This window comes from Leopardus geoffroyi, chromosome C1 (genome assembly GCF_018350155.1).
Source record: "Leopardus geoffroyi isolate Oge1 chromosome C1, O.geoffroyi_Oge1_pat1.0, whole genome shotgun sequence".
Lineage (NCBI taxonomy): Eukaryota > Metazoa > Chordata > Mammalia > Carnivora > Felidae > Leopardus > Leopardus geoffroyi.
The window spans coordinates 173,172,948-173,195,760 of NC_059328.1; positions in this window are offsets into that span (position 1 = coordinate 173,172,948).

Sequence of the window (22,813 nt, forward strand, 5' to 3'; positions counted from 1 at the left end):
TAATTAGATGGCTGATTTAAAGTCATACATATTAATAATTATACTACATGTTAATGAATAAAATACTCAAAGTAAAATTATAGTATTTTGATTATGCTTAAAAAACAAACACAACCATTATTAGGAATGAAGAGGAATATTTCACAATGTAAGTATATAATCTAACAGCAATGTATTATTCTCTTAAATCCTAAATCCAAACAATCTAGCTGTAAAATCTATAAATATTATAAAAGATAAAATTATACAAATACACAAATCCATGATAACACATTCAGATAGAGCATTCAGCAAGACAGAAATAAAATCCCTCAGATATAAAAATATCAGTAAAAATACAATCAAAACACACACACACACACACACACACACACACACACAGGGGCGCCTGGATTGCTCAGTCAGTTCAGTGTCTTGAGTCTTGATTTCAGCTCAGGTCATGATCCCAGTGTTGTGGGATGAAACCCAAGTTGGGCTTCGCACTGAGCATGGAGTCTAAGATTCTCTCTCTCCTTCTGCCCATCTCAACCACTTGCTCCCTCTCTCTTTCTAAAATAAAATTTAAAAAATCATAAATTCAACCTAATTGATGTATATTGAATCCTGGACTTCAAAGAAGCCCAATGCATCCACTTTTTCAAATGCACTTAAATCATTTACCAAGATAGTTTGAGTCAGGGAGAAATCCCTTGTATAGGCATCCCTAGGAAAATATTGTGGATTCAATTCAGGACCACCATAATAAAGCAAATATCACAGAAAAAAATGGATATTTTGGTTTCCCAGTGCATATAAAATTTATGTTTATAATATACTATATATATACATATATATATATATATAGTATACTATATAGACTAGATAGACTATTAAGTGTGTAATAGCAATATGTCCACAAAAACAATTTACATACCTTAATTAAAAATACTTTATTGCTGAAAAATACTAACCATCATATGACCTTCCAGAGAGTTGTAATCACGGATCACAGATCACCATAACAAATACAATAAAGATAAAGTTAGAAATATTGTTAGAATTACCAAAATGTGACTGAGACATGACATGAGCAAATGCTGTAGGAAAAATAGTGCTGATAGGCTTGTTGAACACAAGACTGCCACAGTTTTTCAATTTGTAAAAAACATAATATTTGCGAAGCACAATAAAGTAAAGCATAATAAAATGAGGTATGTCTATATTTCAAAAAGTTCAAATTGTTCAGAATATACTTTGAAAAACAATGGAATTAGTCTACAGATCAACAAGAAAATCACCAACCTATTATTTGAGGATTACAATTCTAAATAATCCAAAATTGAAAGAAAAAATTATCAAAAATGTGAAATAGAATATATTTTGACCCAGAAAGTAATAAAATATCCCCAGGTATAAAAAGCAAATACATCTGTGTTTAGGAGGAAATGTTTAGATGTAAATACATATATTAGAAAGAACAAGAAGTGTATATAAGTAATTTGCCCTCCCATCTAGAGAAACTAACACGAGAAAAAAATCAAACTTAAAGACAATAGAGCAGAAATAATATAGATAACTGCAGAATTTAATGAAACAGAAAACAAATGGAATAGAGAACAACAACAAAGTCAGATCTGGCTCTGCAACTGTGTATAAAACTAATAAACCTGTATCAAAACTAATCAATGAAAAGGAAAATGCATGTATTTCTAGTTAGAAAATGAAAAAAGATATAAAGCTAGAAGATACAAAATCATCATTATTAGCATATGACAAGATTACATAAAAATTCCAGAGACTTACAATCTATTCAATTAAATTATCATGGCAAGGCCTTAGAGGGAATATCTGTACACAGAACTCAATTGTATTTTGTACATTAGTTAAAAATAGGAAATAAACTTAAAAATCATATCAATTTCAATGCCATCAATAAATTATAAAATTCCCATGAACAAACCTAAAAAGTTCTACTGAACTACTTCTACTTTCTACTGAAAACAACTTAAAAGTATTGAAATATTAAAAATTTAAATAAATTTAATATAAATATAGCAACTCTCCCCAAATTAAACTGTATATTTATGGTAATACCAATCAAAATCCTGGCATTATTCTTCAAAAATTAAAAGCCAATTTTGAAATTCAAATTCATAGGATTAGGCAGCTAGGTCAATGTTGGAGACAAGTAACAAAGTTGGAGGAACTATAGTCCTTGATCAGAAGCTATTCTATCTATCATCATTAGGATGATGTGTTACTTTTGGAAGGAAAATCAAATAAACCAATAGAGCAGAATGAAAATCTGGAAAGAGACCCTCGTACATACTGTCTCCTATGTTATAATAGAGGTGACATGCAATACAGTAAGGAAAAGAGTATATTCAATAAAAATTTCTTTGCAGCTCTTCCTGTTGAGGGTTTTATCTATTTCCCTATCCCTGAATCAGGTGGGCCTTATGACTTGCCTTACCAATAGAATGTGATAGACCTAGATCTCAATAGGCCTTGTATTCTCCCCAGGTAGAAGCGTTCCAATGGTGGGAGCATTTGGAGACAACTATGCAAGAAAGCCAGTCAGGCTTACTGTTGGATACAAAGCTAAGTGGAGAACTAGCACAACTACCACATATATTAGGGAGGCCACCCGGGACCTTCCCACCAGCTGAATGATGCTGCATGAATAAGATCAGCTGAAAGCAGCCAAAAAGCTGCCCATAAAACCCACAGAAATAATAAAACCCATGAGAAATAATAAATGATTGCTATATTATACATAACTGTTGCAGTAACTTGTAATGCAGCAACAGATACTTGATGCAATTAGTAATAAGGGAAATGCAAGTAAAAATACACCAAAAGCAGAATGTTTAAAATTTAAGAAAAGATGGAACATATATAATAAATGTTGGCTGGCAGGAGTGTAAAAAATTACAATCACATTGGAAATGCCTTTGGCAGCGTCTATTAAAGCTATCCATATGCGTACACTGTGACCATCCACTCTGTTCTTAGGTATACACCTATCAGAAATGCATATATATGTTCACAAACATATATGTACTATAATAATATTCATATACCTCCCATAATTCTCAAAAATTGGAAATTATCCATCAGTGATAGAATAAATAACTGATGTATTACACAACAGAGTACAGTAATAAAAATGAAAGAGCTGTAAGTGCATTAAACAGAACAAATGAATCAATATAATGTTAGTTAGTCACCGAAGAGTATATATTACATGTTACTATTCATCAGAAGTAGAAAACCAAAATTAATGCACACTGTTAGAAGTCAGAATAGTGGTTAACTTTGGGGTGGTGCGAATAAGAAATGGGTACAAAAAGGGATTCTAGGTTACAAGGCATTTTGTTTCTAGATATGATTACTTTCTTAAATTTTAAACAACCTAATAAGTGTATGGTTTTAATTGACATTTTCATAATGACTATTTCAGTATTCAATCTGTATGAACTTGCCATAAGTCTCTTTAGGTCTACAAAGCCCATGCCCATTTTTAGTGGGTTATTTGATTTCTTATTATTGGTATTTAAAATGTCATTAAATATTCTGGATATATAAGTCCTTTATCAGATAAAAGTTCTTCATTAAGTGTTATTTTCCAACCATTTCCTTAATAGTGTCTTTCAAAGAGAAATTTTTGGGCACCTGGCTGGCTCAGTTGGTGGAGCATGTTACTCTTGATCTCGAGGTTGTGAGTTTGAGCCCCAAGTTGGGTGTAGAGATTGCTTTAAGAAAATTCAATCTTAAAAAACAAAAATTAAAAAACAAAGAGAAGTGCTTAAGCCAGATTGCCACCTGTTTTTAGAAATAAGGCTTTGTTGGAGCACCTGGGTAGCTTAGTCCATTAAGCACCTGACTCTTGGTTTCAGCTCAAGTCATGTTCTCACTGTGAGTTCTAGCCCCACATGCGGCTCTGTGTTGACCATGCAGAACCTTCTTGGGATTCTTTCTCTCTCTCTCTGCCGCTCCCCACTCCTGCTTTCTCCCTCATTCTCTCTCTATCAAAGTAAATTAATTAATTTAAAAAAAAGAAAGAAAGAAAGAAACAGGCTTTGTTTTACTAGAACAAAGCCACATTCATGTTACATAATATCTATAGTTATCTTTTTGCTACATTGACAGAATTAAGGAGTTAAGGAGTTGCAATAGAGACCATATGCCTAAAATACTATCTGGCCTGTTAGAAATGAAAGTTTACAGGGCGCCTGCGTGGTTCAGCCGGATAAGCGGCTGACTTTGGCTCAGGTCATGATCTTGAGGTTCATGAGATTGAGCCCTGTGTTGGGCTCTGTGCTGACAGCTCAGAGCCTAGAGCCTGCTTCGGATTCTATGTCTCCCTCTCTCTCTGTCCCTCCCCCCACTCATGCTCTGTCTCTCTGTCAAAAATAAACATTAAAAAATTTTTTAAAAAAAGAAATAAGGGCGCCTGGGTGGCGCACTCGGTTAAGCGTCCGACTTCAGCCAGGTCACGATCTCGCGGTCCGTGAGTTCGAGCCCCGCGTCGGGCTCTGGGCTGATGGCTCAGAGCCTGGAGCCTATTTCCGATTCTGTGTCTCCCTCTCTCTCTGCCCCTCCCCCGTTCATGCTCTGTCTCTCTCTGTCCCAAAAATAAAAAATAAACGTTGAAAAAAAAATTAAAAAAAAAAAAAGAAATAAAAGTTTTCCTACCAAAATATACAGTTCATTAATATTGCTTTACACAGTTGTCTCTTAGATTAATTAAAAATAAAAAAGTTGGTTTATTTCACTTATCCCATTTTGAAATATTTTTATTATAATGTAAACATTCAAGATTTTTTATTAATATCATATCTCTTTTACCTGAAGAACTTCTTTAACACTGTGAATTAGGTCTGCTGGCAGTGTATTAATTTGTTTTTTATTTTTAAAAATATTTTTATTTATTTTTGAGAGAGAGACAGAGCATGAGCTCGGGAGGGGCAGAGAGAGAGGGAGACACAGAATCTGAAGCAGGCTCCAAGCTCCGAGCTATCAAAACAGAACCTGACATGGGGCTGGAACTTGTTTGTGATGGTGAGATCAAGACCTGGGCTGAAGTTGGAGGCTCAACCGACTGAGCCACCTGGGTGCCCCTAGTTTGTTTTTGAATCTTTAATTCTCATCTACTTTTGAGGATGATTTCTATTGTCACTGATATCTCAGTTGACATTATTTTTCTTTCAGCCATTGAAAACTATAATTACTTTGTTCTTCTATTGTTTCTGAGAGAAAATCTATTTTAAATCTTATCCTTCATGTTTGGTAGATAATGTGTCATTTTCTTCTGGCTGAAGATTTTGTTTATGTCTTTGGTTTTAGCAATTTTTTTCTTAAATATTCTTTTATACTACATACTTTGATATGTGATATTTCTAATATTTAATTTTTGTTTACAATTCAATTATTATTAATTACTGGACTCATAAGTCTTAAAACTGGAGAGTTTTAAAATTTCAAAATGAGTGAATATTTTATTTTTATTATCAATATCTAAATTAATATTGTATGGGATATATAACATCAATTATTTGAAATTTATTATAAAATTTCAAAATGCACAGTGGGAAATAAATGATATTATATTTCTGATGTGGAGGGCATAATTTCTTAAACTAGTTCCAGAAGTACCATCTCTAAAAATTTTTTGTTAATTTTGGATATATAAAAATTAAGATTTCTGTTTGCCATACTAAAAAAGACAAAATATGGTGGGAGATCAACTAAATGGGTGATGGGTATTAAGGAGGGCACTTGTGATGAATACTGGGTGTTGTATGTAAGCAACGAAGTGCTAAATTCTACACCTGAAATCAATTTTACCATCTTTATTAACTAAATAGAGTTTAGTTATTTATTTTCACTTTTTAATGTTTATTTTTGAGAAAGGGAGCATGAGCAGGAGAGGGGTAGAGAGGGAGACACAGAATCTGAAGCAGGCTCCAGACTCTGAGCTGTCAGCACAGAGCCTGATGCTGGGCTTGAACCCACAAACTGTGAGATCATGACCTGGGCCGAAGTTGGACACTTAACTGCCTGAGCCACCGAGGTGCCCTGAACTAAGTAGAATTTAAATAAAAACTTAAAAAAAAAGAAAAGACAAAATATGACCTGAGTGAATATATTTATAACCCATAAGAAAGGGAATAAGGTCAAAAAGGGTACACACACACACACACACACACACACACACAATGTTCTATAAATCAATGAACAAACAACCCAACAGAAATATGGACAAATTCAAACCACAATTAAACCAAATTTACAAACATTTGATTAAAGCACACTAGAGTTCTGATGATACCAAATGTTGCAGTATATGTCTTAGTATTTTTCCTTATAAATCACTGGTTGGATGGAAATTGGCAAAACCAAGTTTGAAAAATAAGTTGGAATTATTTTTTAATGCTGATAATCTCTCCTCTCTGCACCCCCACACCCCCACCATTTGTCTTCCTGTATGGAGAGGAGCACTGGGATCAGGAATTGCATCTCATTAAATTATTTCAATACTCTAACGTATTGGCAGTTTGGGTCACAGATATTTATAATAGTATTAAATGTAATGTGCAATGAACTAGAATTCTCTTTAATCCATTTCTACTATTTTTCTGTTCCATACTTTGCACCATGGAGAAACTGCTAATGTTTTTTTTTTTTTTTTTATTTATTTAAATTTTTTTTCAACATTTATTTATTTTTGAGACAGAGAGAGAGACAGCATGAACAGGGGAGGGTCAGAGAGAGAGGGAGACACAGAACCTGAAGCAGGCTCCAGGCTCTGAGCTGTCAGCACAGAGCCCGACGCGGGGCTCGAACCCACAGACCGCGAGATCATGACCTGAGCCGAAGTCGGACGCTTAACCGACTGAGCCACCCAGGCGCCCCTGAAACTGCTAATGTTTTAAACTCTGTTTTAACAAAAAGAGAATGGGTTTTAAGCTCAAACCCTTGGAAGACATCAATATCTAAGAACTTAATAATAATATTCCACTATGTATTTTTATTTATTTAAAAAACATTTTTAATGTTTATTTATTTTTGAGAGAGAAAAGAGAGAGAGAGAAAGAGAGAGAGAGAGAGAGGGAGCTTGAGTGGGGAGGAACAGAGAGAGAGGGAGACATAATCTGAGACAGGCTCCAGGCTCTGAGCTGTCCCCACAGAGCCTGATGCAGGGCCCGAACTCACAAACTGCAAGATCATGACCGGAGCCAAAATCAGACGCTTAACCAGCTGAGCCACCCAGGTGACCCACTATGTCTTTTTAAAGTTAACTTTTATATGGTAAGTGATATTTGTTTTTTACCATAATTAAATTGTTACCTTTTAAACAAAAAATAGTATACAATAGTAAGTTGATGCAAAGAAAATAAATTAAAGCCAAGGTGATATGAAGTTTGAAAGGTTGTGAAAGTACTAGGCATATAACTGATATTTGGTAACAAAGAAATTAGGCATACACTTAAAGCAGATTCCTTACAAAACATCGATAGTACTATAGGTATCAGATTCAAAGAAAATAATAGAGTACTTTACTAACCACAATGGTAGAAAAAAAATTTTAATGAGGAAATTTAGGTAAAATATTCATTAACTTTACCTAAATATTGAGATCAGTAATATACATTTCTGTGTCATTCTACCTGTAAGCCATATTTATTCTCTTATAAAGGTGTATCCATTTCATATTATCTTCTTAACTACATGCCTTAATACTAATTTTTATTAACTTCATTGGTAATTTATTTTATAATAATTTTGTTGTGGGCTTTATAACTAGAAACATACCAGTTGCAATTGTTCAGTATTAATAAGACAACCTGAATTTCAGACTTATAATTGTTGCAATTTTCTTGATATAACTCTTTAATTTGACAAGGGGGTCTGTAGTCCAGTCTTACAAACCACATTTTTCACTATCTTTCCCATTAGTGAAATTCACACTTTTAGTCTTTAGAGTATACTCCTGAAATATATGGAGTTCAGCCTGAATTAAAGGCTCCTCTGTTACAGTGAGATTTATATAACATGAGTTATACCTTAATATTAAAAATCAATCATTGGAAACCCCACACAAGTAAATTTGTATGTCCAATGACAGAGGGCTTTGACATCTATTACTACCAGAATTAGAAACATTTGGGAATTGTATTTGGGATCGTTTGTTTGAACAGAAAGTCAATACTGCTGGTGGAGAGTTAAGGAGCAAGAGTAAATTAATGCATTATATAGATACATCCTTAATAAAATCTGGAATATATTTGCTTCTCTCCCTTTTGCTTACCATTTTGATTTTTAGGGAGCCCTGCATGATTAGAGACACAAGAGATGGTGAGGAAGAGTATTTATTATTTTATTTATAGTACTTGAATACTGTGAGAATTACATATAAGTCCTACTCACCATCCTTACATAATCCATTAATATCACACATATTCATATTCTATGAATTAATATATTTGAGCAGAATAAATAATATTTATTTATTAAATATTAGTTTAGAGATTCAAATACAAGATACATCAAATACAGCATGTATCAAACACATTATTTCATTAAGCAACAATAATGGAAAAATCATTCCAAACTGTTACACATATATATTTAAAGTGGATCAAAACAAGTATGTTCTATGTGTATTTCAGGTAGACCAGTCAGTAATCAGTATAGTTCTAAATGATACCCTTGCAATCCCTTCTCATTTCAAATTTTCTCACTAAGTTCGTTATCTGAGTATCTTGTCACTCCCTTGAACATAGTACACAATTTCTCATTTCATAAACTTCGTGTATTTTATTTTATTTTATTACTTTATTTAATTTTTACATAGAGAGAGAGTGTAAGAGGGGCAGAGTGAGACAGAGAGAGTGAGAGAGAGAATCTCAAGTAGGCTCAGCACAAAGCCCAATGTGGGGCTTGATCCCACTACCCTGGGATCATGACCTGAGCCGAAATCAACAGTCTGATGCTCAACAAACTGAGCCACCCAGGCACCCCATGTATTTCATTTTAAAAATGAAACAAAAAGTTCCTCAAATCTTTGATTGTCTGGATCAGTCTCATCTAAAATAGTCTTCAACTTCTATTGTCTCTTATAGCATTATGACATCAGATTTATTTTTGTTTTCTTTAGTAGTAACCTCTAATAATTGTTTTTAGTTATTTGTTATACTTTGTTGTTTTTTTTTCTAATCCTCAACCATAATATATGGTTCATGAGAGCAGGAACTTGCCTGTCATGTTCTCTCTTCTGTAACCATGTCAGACAAACAGTGATATAATTTTGCACCATGTCTAGTTATTATTTACCATGCTCTTAAAGTGCTTTTACTTCTGTTCATTAGCTTTTCACTATTAGAAACTATGTTTCATAATCTACTGTTGTCTTCTTGAAGAACTGAGTGATTGAGGTTGAAATTTGAAACATGTGGGTTCTTATCATAATGTGTAATATGAAGGTTTTTTAAAAAATCCATTTTAGGGGCGCCTGGGTGGCTCAGTCGGTTAAGCAGCCGACTTCGGCTCAGGTCAGATCTCGCGGTCTGTGAGTTCGAGCCCCGTGTCGGGCTCTGGGCTGACGGCTCAGAGCCTGGAGCCTGTTTCAGATTCTGTGTCTCCCTCTCTCTGACCCTCCCCCGTTCATGCTCTGTCTCTCTCTGTCTCAAAAATAACATTAAAAAATTAAAAAAAAAAATCCATTTTAGGCCAGATTTCTGGCATAACAAAAGCATGTGATATTTTTCATATTTTCACTCATAAATCAAATCTAACTAAAGACATGTTTTATATATAAAATCTAATATACTGATGCTTAATTGACTGAGCCACCCAGGCGCCCTAAAATCTAATATACTGAAAAAAAACAAGATATGTGCTATTTATATAAATGATTACACATCAAAGCCTTGAAAGCCTAAATATTGCAATAGTTTCAGTATGATTCATTAAGGCATTGAGCAACTTGTTTGGAATATTTTTGAAAAACAATTAGATTTCCCTGTCAGAATTATATTATTAATAAAATACTGTCTTTAATGAAGAATCAGTTTAGCAAAAAGTATTAACTTTAGTAGTGGAATGACTCCCCTGTTTAACTATTAGAAAATTCCAATAATAATTCTGAGAAATTTATTCTTTCTGTAAGATACACTTCAATAGAAATAAGCTCTAAATAATTTTCATTCAAATAATTGCTTATTTTAACTCAAGACACAGTACTGAACATTCTTTTCTTATTTCACATATATGTCAAGGAGTCAATAACAAAGAGATAGCTGGGAAATCACAAGGTACTTTGAGATTAAACAACATACAACTAAATAACACATAAGTCCAACAAAAAAGTCTCACGAGATATTAATAAATACATTGAACAAATAAAACTGAAAATACAACCTATAAAGATTTGTGGCATGAAATTTTGTAAAAAGTACTTATAGGGAATTTTGTACCACTGATGCATATTATGAAAGAAGATATCTAAAATTAAAAAAAATTTAAGCCTCCAGGTTACCCAAATAGACACGAAGGAAGGAAGGAAGGAAGGAAGGAAGGAAGGAAGGAAGGAGGAAAGAAAGAAAGAAAGAAAGAAAGAAAGAAAGAAAGAAAGATTAAATCCAAGCAAGCAAAAGAAAACTAATGATTCAGACTAGAATAGAAATCACAATCCAAATTGATCCAAGTCAATCCAAAGCTTGTTCTTTGGAAATATGAATATTATTGATAAATTTCTAGATAGGCTAACAAAAAAAAAGGAGAAAGAACAAATTACTAATATCAGAAATGAAAGAGGGATCTTCAGGACATTAAAAGGATTATAAAGGACTATTATGAAAACTCTATACTCAAGAAATTGATAACTTAGATGAAATAGGCCACTTCCTTGCAAGACACAGTTTAGCAATACTCACACAAAGGAAAATAGATAATCAGAATAAAAATCTATTTTAAAAATTAAATAATCAACAATTTTCCAAAACAGAAAGCACCCAGTCCAGATGGGTTTACCAATTAATTTTACTAAATATTTAAGGAAGAAATGATACCAATTCTCTACAATCTCTAGCAGAGAATAAAAGCAGTACCCAATACATTCTATGATATTGAATACTAAAACAGGTAAACATATTACAAGAAAGAAAAACTACAGACCACTATCTTTCATGAACACAAATGCAAAAATCCTCAACAAAATATTATCAAGTAGAACATAACACTGTATAAAAATAACTATGCACCGTATTTAAGTGGGATTCATGCTAGGTATATAACGCTGAATCAATATTCAAAAATCAATAAATATAATTCATTACATCAACAGGGTAAAGGAGAAAAGTCATATAATCATATCATTAGATATAAAGAAAGCATTTTACAAAACCCAATACCCATTCATTATAATAAGAAAAATAACTAAACAAGTTAGAAATCGAGGGAATGTCCACAACTTGATACAGAACATCTATGAAAAATCTATACCTGCCATCCTACTTAACGGTGAGAAACTTAAAGCTTTCTCCCTAAGAATGGGATCAAGGCCAGGATGTCCCTTTTACAACTCCTATTGAACATCATATCAGAAGTCTAGGTAATATAATAAATAAATAAAAGTAAATAAAATATATACTGATTGAGAAGGAAGAAATAAAACTGCCTTTGTTTGCAACTAGCATGAGTATGTAGCAAATTCCAAAGAATTAAAATAGTTTCTGGAACTAACAGTGAGTTGAGCAAGATTGCAGGACACAAGGTTAACATAAAAAAGTTAATTGTTTTCTTATGTAGCAGCAATAAACAATTGGAATTTTAAATTAATACCATATATATTAAAACCTCCAAAATTAAATACTTAGGGATAAATCTAATAAGCTATATACTAAAATTGAATGAGGAAAACTTAGAAACCTCTGATGAAAGAAATCAAGGAAGAACTAAATCAATGCAGGGATATACCATATTTGTGGATAGAGACTCAATATGCAAAGATGTCAGTTCTTTCCAACTTGTTAGATAGATTCAATGCAACCCTAATCAAAATTGCAGCAAGTTACTTTCTGGCTATTGAATAACTGATTTGTAAGATTACATGAAAGGCAAAAGACTCAGAATAGCCAAAATAAAATTTAAAAAAACAAAGTTGTAGAACTGACACTACTGAACTTTGAGATTTACTATAGTAGTCAAGACAGTGGGGTATTGGCAAAAGAAAAAAAATAGACAAATAAATCATTGCAACAGAAACAAAGTGCCCAGAAATAGACCCACACAATATCGCCAGCTGACTTTGACAAAGGAGCAAAGGCATTTCTATGGAGAAAAAATATTCTTTTCAAACAAATGGTAATAGGATGCCTGAATATCTGAACAGCCAAAAAAAAAAAGAATCCAGACCCAGAATTTACACCTTTTATAAAATTAAATCAATTTTAATATACCTATTATAGTATTGCTAAATGTAAAATACAAAACTATAAAATTTATGGAAGATAACACAGGAGAAAACCTAGGTGACCTTGGGTTTGGTGAAGACTTCTCTTTTGTCAAAATAGATTTTATTTTTGGAAAAATTTTAGGTTCATAGTAAAACTGGGTATAGAGAGTTCTCATATACTCCCTGGTTCCATACATGTAGTCTCCACCACTATCAATATCTAGTGTCAGACTGGTACATTTATTACAATCAATGAACCTGCAATGACACACCATTATCACTCAATGTCCATAGTTTCCATTAGTTCTCACTCTTGGTGTTGTACATTCTATGGATTTAGACAAATGTGTAATAACTTGTTTCATTGCCCTAAAAATCCTCTGTACTCTGTCTATATGTCCCTCCCTCTACCCTAACCCCATGCAACCACTGATCTTTTTGCTATGTCTATAGTTCTGCTTTTTCCAAAATGCTATAAAGTTGGAATCATATGGTATGTAGTTTTTTAAGACTGACTTATTTCACTTAGTAATACGTATTAAAGGTCCCTCCATGTCTTTTCATGACTTGTCAGCTCATTTCATTTTAGCACTAACATTCTATTTTATGGCTGTACTGCAGTTTATTTATACATTTACCTGTTGATGAATATCTAACCCCCCCCCTCACACACACACATTTTGGAAGTTATAAATAAGGCTGATGTAAACCTTTGTGTGCAGATTTTTGGAAGGCAGCTCTGCTCACAACTATGCCACCAACACTATGTGAAGGTTTTGGCTGAACATGTTTTCTGCTCATCTTAAAAATCAAGGGGTGTGATTGCTGGATCAATAGTAACACAATGTTTAAGCTGCCAAACTGTGTTCCAAAGTGACTGCACTATTTTGGATTCCCATACTCAATAAATGAGAGTTCCTTTTCCTCCATGTTTTCACCAGCATTTGCTACTGTCCTTATTTGGGATTTTTACCAGTCTAATAGGTGTGTAATAGTATTTCATTGCTGTTTTAATGAAATTTCCTAATGGTGGTAATGATTTCTTTAGATATAACAAAGCATGATCCATGAAAGAAACCTGAAAAGTAGGACTTCATTAAAATTCAAAACTTCTGCTCTGTGAAAGTCACTGTTAAGAGAATAAAAAATAAAGAAACGAAAGAAAGAAAGAAAGAAAGAAAGAAAGAAAGAAAGAAAGAAAGAAAGAAAGAAAGAAAAAGAAAAGAAAAAACAAGTCACAGACTAGAAGAAATATTTACATACTATACATTAAATACAGGATTCGCATCCAAAATATCCAAAGAATTCTTAAAACTAAATAATAATATAAAACACTGACTGATAATATAAAAAATTAAAAAGTGAGCAAGAGATTTGAACATCTCATCAAAGAAAATATATATGCTAAATATGCATTTTCAGCAAAGAAAATATGTGGGTTAAATATGCATATGAAGAGATGCTCAACATTATATGTATAGGGCTAATATCTGAAAATACCAAATTCTGGCAAAGTCTGGAGCCACAGGAATTCTCACTCTGCTGGTAGAATCCAAAATGCAACAGCCAGTTTGGCAGATGTCTGTCAGTTTCTTTTCTTTTCTTTTCTTTTTTCTTTTCTTTTCTTTTGTTTTCTTTTCTTTTCTTTTCTATTCTTTCTTTTCTTTTCTTTTTTTTTTTTTTTATGAAATTTATTGTCAAATTGGTTTCCATACAACACCCAGTGCTCATCCCAACAGGTGCCCTCCTCAATACCCATCACCCATTTTCCCCTCCCTCCCACCCCCCCATCAACCCTCAGTTTATTCTCAGTTTCCAAGAGTCTCCTATGGTTTGGTTGCTTCCCTCTCTAACTTTTTTTTTTTCCCCTTCCCCTCCCCCATGGTCTTCTGTTAAGTTTCTCAGGATCCACATGAGAGTGAAAACATATGGTATCTGTCTTTCTGTGTATGACTTATTTCACTTAGCATAACACTCTCCAGTTCCATCCACATTGCTACAAAAGGCCATATTTCATTCTTTCTCATTGCCAAGTAGTATTCCACTGTATATATAAACATAGTCTTATATGATCTGGAAGTCACATTCTTCCTAGGTGTTTACCTAAATGATTTGAAAACTATGTCCATACAAAATGTGTAGGTTGTTTACACCTCGTCAATGAAAAAAATTTATGTTATAGGCTTGAGGCAGAATTCCTTTATAGTTGTGAAAACTTTATTTTTACTATCAAGGCCTTCAATTGATTGATTGAGACCCACACACATTATGAAGGATAATCTGCTTTACTCTAAGTCAAATGATTGTACATATTAATCCCATCTACAGAATACATTCATAGTAACACCTAGACTTATGTTTTATCAAACAACTAGGCATCAGAGACTAAAATCTGTCACATAAAATTACCATCACAACAGGTGAGGAATGTAGTCCCTGTAGTATTTGGAATTTTTCTAAGTGTAAATCATTCCCGAATATAAACTATTTTTCTAAAAAAAGAATAAACGTAACATGTATCTCAGTATAATAAGAGCAACATTAAAATGGTTAATATTGATTATTTGAATAATAAAAATTAACACATGGAATAATTATTTTGGGTATTTTTTAGGTAATTTAATTTGTTTCTTAGCCATCTCTCTCTGATATGAAGTTACAGCTTTTTTTGTTGTTGGAAGAATCCACTTTTAAAAATATATTCTTTTATTTTTATTCTTTTTACAAAATTGCTTGTGATTCTTAAAAAGTATATTTAATAATTAATTAATTTGAACTTGTGGGCATTGACAGTTGACCCTTTTCTGTTAACCATACTATCATGTTTTAATCTTTAAGAGTACTATTACATGCAAACTTTTTAAGCCCCCTTTACTTCCATTTGTTGAGATAGAAATATCCATGGGGACACGATATAAAATTTCTGTTTCTATGGCTTTAGCTCTACTTTCCAAAGATTGCTGTCCTATTTCCCTCTTCACTTTCAATCATCTTTCACTTTCGTCCCCTACCCTTCACCACCCCCAAAAAAGCAACAAATAAAAGAAGATTAAATTCAGCAAATATACTGTTACTTTATTTTTCTAACGCTCCAAATATACTTAAAAAAATATCTTACTCTTGGGTCACATCTTTCTTTCCTATCCTCACCTCCAATAGACACCTCCAATAGATCAATTACTGAGAGGGAAGCTAACTGAATGGCCTGTGTGTGGACACTGCTAAGTTCCTATCTCAAATACTAAGAATGGCGAACAGAGATTTGTTTTCCACCTTACAGTTCACAGTTTCCAAAGACTTTGCAAAAAATAATAAACTCATGAATTAAATGTGTCATCTCCAAATTAGAATGGGTGGTGAATTCTAGCAGTAGCATGTTTTGGTTTTGGTTTTGGTTTTTTTTTTGTTGTTGTTTTTTTGTTTGTTTGTTTTGTTTTTGTTTTTTACCTTCAAATGGAACAATAAGACAAAATATACACATAGAATAAGTTGATTATATTTTAGTCTTGGTCTATTGATCTGCATTGAGCATCCCTATCTTTACACACATTATTATTTTAAATAAAGTAGACTACCATTTTAAATAAGATTTAAAATTATTATAATGTTAATTTAATAATTAACAATGAGACGGAAATTCTTAAAATTCATATAAATTAACTTATTAGAGAGATAATATTTTTTAGAGATTTAAAGACTTTTCCCAACATTTTTGTGTCAAAAATTGAAATGAATTGAATGAGTTTTAGAATAATTACAGCTATTTCAGAATATACAAAGCACAATCACATTTTACATTTCAGAATAAGTGCAATGTGAAGAGACAACGGAAACCAGACAATGGAAGAAACCTCGGTGAATGAATATAAAGGTTGCAGTTTACATCTTCATAATAACACTTACTTCTTTGTTATATGCTGCTAATTACTGGGACTTTCATTAAGTACATATAATGTGAAAGATACTACTAGCTGCTGAAATTAATTTATTCTAGAATAAAAATGTATTTTTAAACAAACACCTATGGCTAATTTTAATAAGGAAAAGGCATTTATATTCACCCCCTTAGGGAAGATGACAGGAAAGCAACTACAGAGGGGTATACTATGGAAATTTATGCAAATCTATTGAGTATGTGAAGAGCATGCTATTAATTTTAGGCAATGAAAAGACAGGTAAAAGTTACAATTCTCAATGATTTGTGCATTGGGAATTGTACACCTTCCTGATTACATTAATTGAGGACTAGATGAGGTAGCAATTGTGCAGATGTCACTATGAATGCTGCACAGATATGCATAGCTGTCAGCAGCAGGTATGCCACTACTGTGTTTAATTTGTATATTATATGCATGTGACAGTTTCAGTAATGAGACACTAGTGTGAGGTGGACAAACAACAAAATGTACTCTTGTCCTAAAAAACTTAAATAGGTTCTAAAACACCTAGAAGAAGCCCATAAAAAACAATTCCACATCTGCAACATGGGATTATAGTACAGTAAGAATTTACCAGATTAGAAAAGCAAAAGATTAAATCTCATGTTAAAAAAAAAAAAAATTTATGCTAAAGCCAGTGGTTGGTATTTTAAAGTCATATTGTACTTACACTTGAGATGGTTTCTTATTTTGATAAGAATAATTGGTAACAAGTTAACTTGGAATATTTATAACAACAGAGAATTTTGAAAGAAATTCTAATTTAAAAACTAGTAGTATGGGTCATCTCCTTTCAAGAGCTTAAAAATCATTCAATAACAAAAATTTCCTTTGTGCTCCTGTTATTTCCTGCTATCTCTTAGGAGGTCATTGGAGAAAAGTTACTTTTTAGGGTTACAATTTGGTTATGTTTTTATTTTTTTTATTTTTTTATTTTTTTATTTTTTTAAATTTTTTTTTTTCAATGTTTATTTATTTTTGGGACAGAGAGAGACAGAGCATGAACGGGGGAGGGTCAGAGAGAGAGGGAGACACAGAATCAGAAACAGGCTCCAGGCTCTGAGCCATCAGCCCAGAGCCCGACGCGGGGCTCGAACTCACGGACCGCGAGATCGTGACCTGGCTGAAGTCGGACGCTTAACCAACTGCGCCACCCAGGCGCCCCTGGTTATGTTTTTAAACTTTAGATTGGATATAATTCCTGAGTGGTTATTTAAATACTAATTACCAGTGGTCATAACAAAAATGAACATTGAAATGCCAGCATTTTGTTACCAAGAAGTATAATTAAATGACAAAGAAAATTTGGCAACAGAGCTGTGAAACATTTATGATTCTGTTACAAAATTATTATTTGAACTTACATCTTTTGTCAAGTTTTAAGGATAATATGAAAATTCTATTACTATGTAATGAAAATGAGAATCAAGCAACTTTCTTGCAAGAAAAAATATAGCATTATGGCATTTTTATTCATTTAACATATACCTTAAAATATTTTTTCAAAGATTACAGTAGACTTCTATTGATCATTTGGTATCATCTTTTCCAACTTTCTATTGTCCATGATGTTGCACATTTATAAGATACTTTTTTTTGGGGGGAGAAGGATGGTTAGTGATGTCATCAGTGGCTCTGTATGAAAAGGAAATTCCCTGACGATTACCCACAAATCTCAAGTTTACTATTTGTTGTTTAAATCAATTAATTTTTTAAAAAATCACTGGTGCTAAGAATAAACATATATCAACCAGAACACATAGTTCTGTGAAAATCCACCATAAGATCTGTGACTAGAATTATAGAAAAACTGGATTGATTATTTTGAATGTCATAAAATTTTTCATATAATGACAACAAATACTTACTAATTTTCTACTCTTTTAAACAAAAGTGAAACAAAAATATTACACATCATTGTTTTGTCTGATTCGGCCAGTCATGCTATTTGAATGTGATAGGTAGATGATTATATAGAAGGACAGATAGATGTTAGATTAGATAGATAAACAGATTTCAATCAACAAATATATTTTATAAAAATAATGCATTCAATTAAGAGTTTATTCCAGGATATTAATCAGAGGTCAAATATACTGTCTCATAATTTTTATAGGCAATATTAATACTTTTAAAAAATTTAATGTTTTTATTTTATTTTTGAGAAAGAGAGAGACAGCGTGCGAGTAGGAGAGGGGCAGAGAGAGAGGGAGACACAGAATCTGAAGCAGGCTCCGGGCTCTGAGCTGTCAGCATAGAGCTTGATGCGGGGCTCGAACTCAGGAACTGCGAGATCATGACCTGAGCTGAAGTCAGATGCTCAAACGACTGAGCCACCCAGGTGCCCCAAGTTTACATTATTACGCATATATGTTGTTAGCTTACATTATTGTAAATGTAAGATATCTTACCGATATGTTAAAAAGAGATCTATCTTAAAAGCTTAGATTTTAATACTTATGGAGATTGCATATTGGAGCACAATATACTAGGTGTCTTAATTTGCTGTGTTTTGAAGAGGAAATAGTTGCAATACAATTTTTTCCCAATTCATAGACACTTGGCCAACTTCTTTAGGAAATATTTTAAGGTGTTCTTAAAAGATAGCACAGTATTTAAAACCATCATCTCAAAAGAAATAAAATTTGTGAATTCATAAGTGTGTAAAAGATAATGATGAGTCATGGAGTGATCCTAAATCAAGATTCTCGTTTGTTTGTTTTTTCTGTCTTTTTAAAAAATTGTTTTGCTTTGTTTTATAGAAACTTTAATACTGTCTAAAAAAGGATGATAAATCAGAGTTAAAAATCCAAAAATACGGGGTCTAGAGGAAGTCTTTTCATGAAAAAGGAACATCTGGTGGCTTATAAAATCTGAACTAAGTATTCTAGCATTTTTTTATAAAACTGAAAGCAAAAAATTAAAAAGAAAATAAAGCTCTCTTAACATCAGGATCACATACATAGGCTGTCAGGAGATCTCACAAATTGAAATTTATTAATCACAACTCAGATTTTTGTCATTCTGGCTTGCACACTCAGAAGCCTGGCATTGTAAGACCTGTCAGATAGACTCACATAACTAAAATTTAGGACATCTCTTAATTAATAGGCATGTATTTATTCATTTTCTATTATACATAACACATCTACCAGAATATTCATCTCATTATAGTCATTGCAATCACTTCCTTTAGCTAGATGAGGCCAATTCCTATTCCTAAAGTTTTATGTGGTCATGGCATAAAAGTAAAACAAGCTAAGTAGATCAATATATGTTTGGTGGTATACACAGAAATATACACCTCTTTGCTTTAGAATATCATAAAAGCATACTTTAAAGACTATTAGCCAAGACATCACTTCCCTTGGTCAGGGCTTGGGTGTATATTGTTACAGTTTCTGTGGATGAGGATACTTTTGAAATTATCTTTTATATCTGACTGGAACACTGTTTCTATAGCTATGGAAATATATTCAATCAGGCTACCATCAAATCTAGTAAGCTGTGCTTTTAAGGTGGCTTTCCAGGTCTCCTTACTCACAACTTTTGGAAAGTTTTCACTGCAACATTCAAGTACTCACAATACTCACACATTTCCTATATGCAGAAGTACCATAAAATTTCTTGAAGTTAGAAGTCCAATTTTCATTAATCTGATTATGTGCAAGCCAAGGTAATAGGCATACTGCAACATTTAATGCAGAATTTCTGCATCAAATATAAATTTTCAGGCTGAAAAATTCTTGAAAACTGTTTATAAAGCTGAATATTAAGTCTGTACTCCATCCAGTTCCATTATTTTGGATGTAAAAAAAACTGCATTTCAACAAGATAGTTTTATCTATTTGCAGTTCAGCAATACTACTTATCTTTTGGTTAGTGTCCTCTAGTATATATTCATAAGTAATATGTATAATCCCAGGATTATATTGGATTTAAACTAACACAATCTACAAACTACCTCTCTCTCTCTCTCCCTCCCTCTCTCTCTCTCTCTCTCTCTTTCCCTCCCTCCATCTCTCTGGTATTTACCTCAGCAAATAATTCAAGGCAACTTAATTTATAACCCTGAAGAACATCTCTGCTTCCTCTTCTGCTATTCTAACAGTTATTTTCTGCTTCAGGATCTTTTTTTAAATCCCCAATCCCCCACAACAGGAGTCTCTTCTTTCTCACCCACTTTTTTCACTGTCATTTATCACCATAAAATTAGAACCACCAACAAGTAAAGATTCAATTCCCTGAAATCACTTTCTCCAATCTGTTCACTTCTGTGAGATAAAGTTAACCAGGAGGCAGTTGGTTCTCAAGAGTTACAGAAAATTATAAATATTTAAAACTGCTCTGTCAAATTGCTTTGAGTAATTAGAGTAATCTTTTTTTTTTTTTGGTTGTTCTCCCAGAATTGAAAAATCCTAATTCTACAGGTAAATATTTACTTCTGGAGAAAAAGAATATGCTTTTCTAAATCCAAACAGTTCTATAAAATTTTATTTGCAAAGAAAACTTTTGACTTAAGAGACATCTCAAAGTATGACCATACAGTAAGGCATTTGATTTTGGATACTGCTGTCCAAAATTGTACAAAGATTACAAAAAAATTAAAATAATTTCCAGCATACTAAAATTTGCATCTATGACACTAAATGATTTTATACTCTTTTGTCACTATATTTGTTAAAATAATAGTTCTAACTTAATGTTAACAGTAAAAGTGTTAATTTAACATTTTAAACTATAAACCCAGACTAATGTTGCTAAGTTTTAAAGCATATAGAGTATGGGTGGCTCAGTCGGTTGAGCGTTTGACTTCAGTTCAGGTCATGATCTCACTGTTTGTGAGTTCGAGCCCATGTCGGGCTCCGGCTCTGTGCTGACAGCTCAGAGCCTGCAGCCTGATTTGGATTCTGTGTCTCCCTCTCTCTCTGCCCCTGCCCTGCTCACTCTCTCTCTCTCTCTCTCTCTTGAAAATAAACATTTAAAAAATTTAAAAAATAAATTAAAAAAACATGTAAAGTAGGCACTGAAATCTATTCAGTCATCATATGTAATGAAAAGCAGAGTAATATTTGGTATCAAAATAAAATACAGAAAAAAAATCACACTTAGTTTGTAGAAAAAATTAATAAGACCAAAGAAAGCTATATAAAATGGATGAACAGTAAGTTTTTATGAAGCATGAATTTTGTCTTATTGTGAGTTAAATTGTATGATTCAAAAAAAATAAAACATGGACTTAAATTTTTTTTAATCTAATACTGAGCTAGCTTACCAATTTTTTTTTTAAATGTTTATTTATTTATTTTGAGAGAGAGAAAGAAAACGCGTGTATGAGTGGGAGAGGAGCAGAGAGAGAGGGACAGAGAGACACCCATGCAGTCTCCACACTGTCAGCGCAGAGCCCGATGTGGGGCTCAAACCCACAAACCATAAGATCATGACCTACGCTTAAAATAAGAGCCAGATGCCTAACCGACTGAGACACCCAGGCAACACCCCAATTTTTGAAATTGAGAATGATATATGGTCACCACAACAAATCTAATTACCACCTGTCACCATACAGAGTTGCTACAATATTACTGACAATATTCCCTGTGCTGTATATTACATTCTTCTGTTTTATTTATTTTATAATTGGAAGATTGCACTTCTTAATTCCCTTTACCTATTTTGTCCATCCTCCCACTCCCTATCCTCTGTTAACCACAGTTTGTTCCATCTATGAGTCTGTTTCTGTTTTGTTTTGTTTGTTCATTTGCTTTGTTTTTTAGATTCTACATATAAGTAGAACTCCGCATATGGTATTTGTCTCTGATTTATTTCACTTAGAATAATACCCTTTAGGTCCACCCATGTGGTGGCAAATGGCCAGATTTCATTCTTTTTTTATGGATGATAATTGGCTTTTATAAGGCATTATATATTATATAAGACATTATGTAATACATAACGCCTTATAAAAGCCAATTATCAGTTTATATCACATTTGATTTATCCATTCATCTGTATATGGACATTTAGGTTGTTTCCATATCTTTGCCATTGTAAAAAATGCTACAATGAATATAGGAGTATATATTCTTTTTGAATTACTGTTTTATTTTCTTCAGATAAACACATACAAGTGGAATCTCTGGATTGTATGGTAGTTCTATTTTTAACTTTTTGAGGAACCTCCATACTGTTTTCCATATTGGCTGCACCAGTTCACGTTCCCATCAACAGTGTATGAGGATTCCTTTTAGCTAGGCTGTTTGGTTTTTTAATATTGGGTTGTATGAATTTTTTATATATTGTGGATGTTAACCCTTTATTGGATATAACATTTGCAAATATCTTCTCCCATTCAGTACTTTGATTTTTCATTTTGTTAATGACTTCCTTCACAGTGCGAAAGTTTTTACTTTGATGCAGGAAAAAGCACAAAAAT